We start from the raw sequence: 6,619 nt of genomic DNA on the forward strand, positions 1-6,619 counted from the left end.
AGCCACATCCCTAGTCTTTCTTGTTTTTTTGTTTTGAGACAAGATCTCACTAAGTTACTTAGGGCCTCACTAAGTTGCTGAGACTGGCCTTGAACTTGCAATTCTCTTGCCTCAGCCTCCTGAGCTAACTGAGATTATAAGCATGCATCACTGCACCCATCAGAACTTTGATTCCACTGTCATGAAGGATTCACTCTATCCCTGTTTGTATGCCTCACTTGCTCTTAAAGCAAAGTGCAATGACAATGTGAGAGCCAAGTGACCTAGGGCTAGCTAGCGCGTAGGCTAGCCGAAAGCAGATATCTTGGCATTTTCAGCCTCTGTATTGGGTGGATGGGAGGATTGCCCCCAGTTATAGGAAGGGGACTTAGGCTCTGGATTGTCAAAATATCTTTTATATATGTCCCCTCATTCCTTTTCAAAAAATGCAGAAAATTAAAAAAAAACATAAAAATAAAATGTAATCCAATAGCTCAGAAACAATACCACCACAACAAAAGATTAAAATATAGGCAGGTTTCTTTTCCTATGTCCTGTAATGAATATTTATCTTCCAGGAACATAGATTCTAGGAAGTCAGAAATCTGTTTTATTTGCTGCTGTCTTCACATTAATAAGTGAATGTCTAAATGAGTGATTATTTTTAAAAGCTTCAACTCATAGTCACTTTTCATCATCCACCAAGATTCTTTAGGCATCAGTTCAGATGCCTCATGTGTGCTATCTTGTTGAGTTGTCATGAAACCCTGCAGAGTTCATTCCCAAGGTGTAAAGGTTTCAGTGTCTGGTGTGAGGCTGGGTCTGCAGCAGGCAGTCTGCCTCATTGACATCATGCTGGGTGTGGTTTCAGATGATTTTATTCAAATGAATTCTTGGCAGAGAAGGACAGGAATAAATAACATCAAGCGGTGGGCGGATTTTTTTCTTTTGAAATGGCCGGTGGGGTATCTTATCTCTTGAGGGGAGACACTGCCTGCTGGCCCTAGCTATCAGAACAGGTTGAAAGACTTCAAATGATTCCTTTGAAAGGAGAGCCTCTTGGCAATGCAGGAAGGCAGGATGGTAACTTGGAGTTTATAGGGAGTCTGTCGGTCTTGACCTTTCTCCTCTGGCCCTGGAATCCCATACAGGCACCACCAGAAATAGAAATGGGAGGTGCTCCCAGAAGGCATCTGCTGACTCTTGCTGTTCGCCTGCATTGATCTAGCCTTCTTCTCCATTTCCTCTTCTGCCTCCTTCCCCTGTACTCCCTTCCCCTCCTCCTCCTTCTCCTCTGAGACAGGTCTAGCTAAGTTACCCAGGTTGGCCTTGAACTTGAAATCCTGCCTCAGTCTGAGTAGCTGGGATCACAGGCACATGCCACCATCCCCAGCAAAACCCAGGCTTCTTATTAGGAGAAGAACTGTCTCCTAGCAAAACTCCACTTCATTGATTTAGCAGACTAATGCACACCCTTCAATCCCTCCAAGACACAGGAGAGGGATTAAGGTGCTAAATGATGCTGACAGTGAGTTGCTGCTTGCAGCCAGCCCTGGACAACAGGAACACCTGGGTACTCACCTGCTATGTGCACCAGGAGTCCACTGTGTGAGCCTCCTGGCCTCTTCATGCCATTTGTGCTTATTGATTAATTAAATCATTTAAAAATTCCATGAACCACTGTATTTATCAAATTGAAAACTTGCAATGTGCCAGGCCCTGGTCTTCACACCTCAAATAAATAAGTGAACAAAGAAACAAAGATCCCTTTTTCCCATGTAATTTATTATCTATGCAAAAATGAAACATAAAAAAATCTAGCCCAGTATGGTGACACATGCTTGGTAATCCAAGCAATTGGGGAGGCTAAGACAGGAGGATTGCAAGTTCAATGCCAGCCTCTACAACTTAGTGAGGCCCTTAAGCAACTTAATGAGATTCTTTATCAAAATTAAAAATATAAAGGGCTGGGAATGTAATTCAGTGGTTAAATGCCCCTGAGTTCAACCCCCAGTTCTCCCCACCAAAGATATACTCTATCACAAAGAGAATGAAATCGAACATATTGATAAGACCCAACAAGTGTAAGTTATGCTTAACCTGGTGGGTTTGATACAACTTTTAAAAGATTGAAAAAAAATATCGTGAGGCTCCGGAAGGATTTCAGTCTCAGAATACTTCACAAGTGTTCTTAAATTCGTGTTCCATTTTAAAGAAATCAAAACTGGAAATGTATACAAGAAAAAATAAACGGACAGCAACACAGAAATCCAATCAGGAAACCCAAAGAAAGGTCTTATGCTTATACCAAAAAAATAAATAAATAGTTTTACATTAAAATAAAATGTTTAAGGTAAATATTTATCTTTTTCTTTAAAAATGAATTTCTTCAGTGAAATGGCTTTTTAAATTGGTAACCAACAGCTAGTACCACCTGGAGTGGATTAGAGGATTTATAGGGTCTATTTTTTTTTTTTTTTTTGGTACCGGGATTGAACTCAGGGGCACTTGACCACTGAGCCACACTCCCAGCCCTATTTTGTATTTTATTTAGAGACAGGGTCTCACTGAGTTGCTTAGCACCTTGCTTTTGCTGAGCCTGGCTTTGAACTCACAATCCTCCTGTCTCAGCCTCCCAAGCCACTGGAATTACAGGTGTCTGCAAACACACCCAGCTTTAGACTCTAGTTTTTAAGATCCACTTGAATCCGAATCACCAGGGTGCTGAAGTTTGAACTGGAAGTTCTGGGCGTGGCTCCAGCACCTACACCTAAGCAGACTTCCTGGGGACCTACTTGGGACAGTTGCCTGCTGAGGGCTCTTACCAGTCAGGGCAGCCCGGAGTCCTTCTCATTCTGGACCTTTGACTTTGGAGAGCTCAAGACACCAGTTGGTAGGAAGGTTGCATTCCACCTTCAGAAGGCAAATCATGGAAGAGTCTTGTTCTGAATTGTGTCATAGCAGAGACCTGCTGTTGAGAGAAGCGAAGTTCATGTGTAATTCCTAGTGCCCAAATTAGATGTTCCCAGGAGATTAAGAAGGGTCTTTAATCTTGAGCACTTTATGATCTCGAGACACATTCAGCTCGTTGAGTCACCGGGCGATACTTCTCCATAGCATGCATAATGTGTTATTACAGTACTGTAATCACATGCTGCAGATTCTGTAGCTGACAGTGTCAGGGTGGCGACCGTCTGAGGATGGTGACCTTCCTGGCCTGAGCAGGACTCAGGGGTTGACTGGGATTGGGACTTTCCGTGTTAAATCTGAAGCAGGCTTGGGCTAACTGGAAAAGTTGGCCACCATAGAGAAGGATCGACTTGGGAGCCACCAAAGCTGAGGTAGGCTCTGTAGGAGAGGGAGACATCTGAGTGGGTGTTCAAATCTAGAAGAATCTATAGCAGCCGAGAGCTCGGAGAGAGAGGGAGCATTCTAATTCTCATGCATGAGCAGCCCCAGAATCCCCAGCACTGTTAGTTTAGATCCAGGTATTTTAAACAGCATGTTTTTAGCGATCACTTGGCATGTTGCTACAAGAAGTGCCACCGAGCTAAGTGGTTCTGCAAGTTGAAGTGGAAACAGTTCAGACGCACCCCCCACCTCGGAGTCCGGGTTAATTAGCTCATGTTTGCAGAAGCCTTTGGGTGTCTGCAGCACATCCCCAACCCAGGTATTATTAGCCAGTTAGTACCACTTTAAAGAAAGAAAAAAGCAGTTCCGTCAGCCCTTGTTTCTTCAAATAGCTAGATTCCTGCAGATTTCAGTATGAGCTGTTCACTGGAACTGAAGAGGCCACCGTGTCCAACCACGTGTGTGAATGTGATTTCAATCCAGCCCAAGGTCTGGGCCGCTGCCTGACTTGCAAACAGTGTGCTGTTGTCTTGTTGGAAGGCTGCCACTGTCCTGTTCACAGCTCATGTGTCTTTTATATGCCTTGCATGTATTATCATAGACCTTACGGTATTACATGCTAAGATATGTCCCATCTTTTAATGAGAGATATGCTAATGTCACAGGACAGCTGAAAACCCTGGACAGCAAGCAGCCCACCCTCTTGCTGAGTTCAGGCCTCCTAATGCTGGTGGGAGGGGCACAGAGCAGGGTTTTAGCACAGGCCCCTCCCTCCCTGACCAAGGGGAGCACTGGGTCCCACCCTGACCCTGCTCCTACTCATGGGCAGCTTACAGCTTAGCCAGGCAAAACCATCAAAGGGTGGCTGGACTCTTAAAAGCATGTATATGTTGTGTACTTGTGTGTGTGAGTGTGTATGTCACGTGTGTGTGTGTACATGAGGTACATGTACATGAATATGTGTATGTGAGCTTGTGTATGTGTATCTGTGTGTGTATGTCATGTGTGTACATGAGGTGGTACATATGTGAACATGTGTGTGTATGTGAGTTTGTGTATGTGTGTCTCTGTGTGTGTATGTCATGTGTGTACATGAGGTGGTACATATGTGAACATGTGTGTGTATGTGAGTTTGTGTATGTGTGTCTGTGTGTGTATGTCATGTGTGTACATGAGGTGGTACATATGTGAACATGTGTGTGTACATGAGTTTGTGTTTATTTGTGTATGTGTATGTCATGTGTGTAGAATGGGCATATGTATGCATGTGTATACATGTGTGGGGAAATGGTGTCTGTGTGTGTATGTGCATGGCCTTGTGGAGGAATCTCAAGTGTGGACAGTTGTGCTCTGGGCCTTGGGTGCAAAAGACATCTCCTTGCTCCTTGTGCTGGTAAGAGGGTGGGTGACAGTGCTGGGGAACTAGAGAAGGGGCAGAGGCCAGGCAATAGGCGCAGGCTCGATGGGAGGTGTTTCCACTCGTGGGCTGGCTTCTCTCTGCTGGTTAGAGTGGGAGGCAGAGGGGATAACAGGCTCATTTAGCTGCTAACAAAAACTAGCCTGAGGCATCCTGCCAGTCTGAGGAGCTGATGGAAGCAGTTGACCTGGCCGCTGGTGCCGACCAGAGACATAGAAATCCTGGGCTTCCAGATGCCCCTGGCCTAGGATCTCAGGAATGCGAAAGCACTGATGAAGACAGTTCCTTCTAGGGTCATGCTCAGATGAGCTGGCCTGCACAATGTCAGAGCTTTTCTGGATCATGCTGCACTTGGAGCGACCCATGACACAGGTCCAGTGGATTTTCTTCATATCTTAGAGAGCCAATATGGCAGCGAACACATACTAGCCATTTACTACTTATTAGTGGGGAAGGGATGGAGTCTTACTAGGTAAAGCAAAGGCTGAAAAACCTAGAGAGTAGCAGAAAGAAGTGGAGAGGCGGGTGTCCATGAGCCAGAACGGGAACACCAAAGACCCCTTAGAAGGACGCATTCTTGAGGTTTCTCTCCTGACAGGTTTTGGCAAGTGCAAAGGGGTGCACTTGTAGAATACTGCACAGCTGGAGCAGTGTGGTCTTAGAAGGGAGAGATGTGTAAGTAAGGGTTAGGAGCTATTTAAAAGCCACATCATTCTGCTCTCTGATATTAGGTCTTTTAAATAGTCACACCAATTACAGACTGCCCCCCGTGTGTCTTACAGTTCTGCATCCCCAGATCCAACAGCAATGAAAAATTTGTCTGCCCTGAATATGCATAGACTTTCTTTCCTTTCATTATCCCCTAAACAATGCAGCATAACAACCATTTGCATAGCATTCATATTGCATTAGGTCTTACAAGTCATCTAGAGGAGACTTAAAAGTACACGGGCAGACTGCGTAGGTCATGTGCAAATGCTACACTATTTATATGAGGAACTTGAGCATCCACGGATTTTGGAATCCACAGGGGTACTGGAACCATCGACCTGTGGATTCCATGGCACAACTTGACTTGCATGGCCCCTGGCCTGTGTGTGTGGTCACGCAGGCATTCCTCACATAGGATGGTGTTGGCCATCTCCTGATGGGGCTTCAGACAAGTTGGCCTTGGCCACCCATTTCCTTTCACCTTAGGAATGATAGATTCCATTGATCTTCTTTGGTGCTGATAACAATCTGATCATTCTTCCTTTCCTCTCGGTCCTTCATCCTTTCTTTTACTTGTGTTGGCAAAGAACCTAGGAATGATCCTTTTTTTTTTTTTTTTTTTTGGTACCTGGGATTTAACCCAGAGGGCACTTAACCACTGAGTCATATCCCCAGCCCTTTTTAATATTTTATTTCAAAATGAGGTCTTGCTGAGTTGCTGAGGGCTTCAGTGAGTTGCTGAGCCTGGCTTTGAACTCGTGATCCCCTGCATCAGCCTCCTGGGCCGCTGAGATTGCAGGAATGTGCCAGTGGAATGATCCTCTTTGGAAAACTTATTTTGCTATCATCTCAAAGTCCATTTCATATGTTCCCAACACTCATTTTAAAAGCAGGCACATCAGTCACACTGTGGTCTTCCTTATAAGCATTTGTGTTACGGATGGGCACTGCCTGTCAAATCTCTCTGCCCTGACGGACATGTTCTGTCTCCACTGTCCACCGTAGCTACTAGCCACAGGCCACTTGTGAGTGCTTTAGCTGTGACCCATGTGATGGAGGAGCCACATTTCCAATTGTGTTTAACTTAAAGAGTCACATTGGCTGGAGACTGGAGTACTGAATGGCGTAGTTATAGAACGTGGTATGTGTCTCCAGGGTTTC

This window comes from Ictidomys tridecemlineatus, chromosome 3 (genome assembly GCF_052094955.1).
Source record: "Ictidomys tridecemlineatus isolate mIctTri1 chromosome 3, mIctTri1.hap1, whole genome shotgun sequence".
Lineage (NCBI taxonomy): Eukaryota > Metazoa > Chordata > Mammalia > Rodentia > Sciuridae > Ictidomys > Ictidomys tridecemlineatus.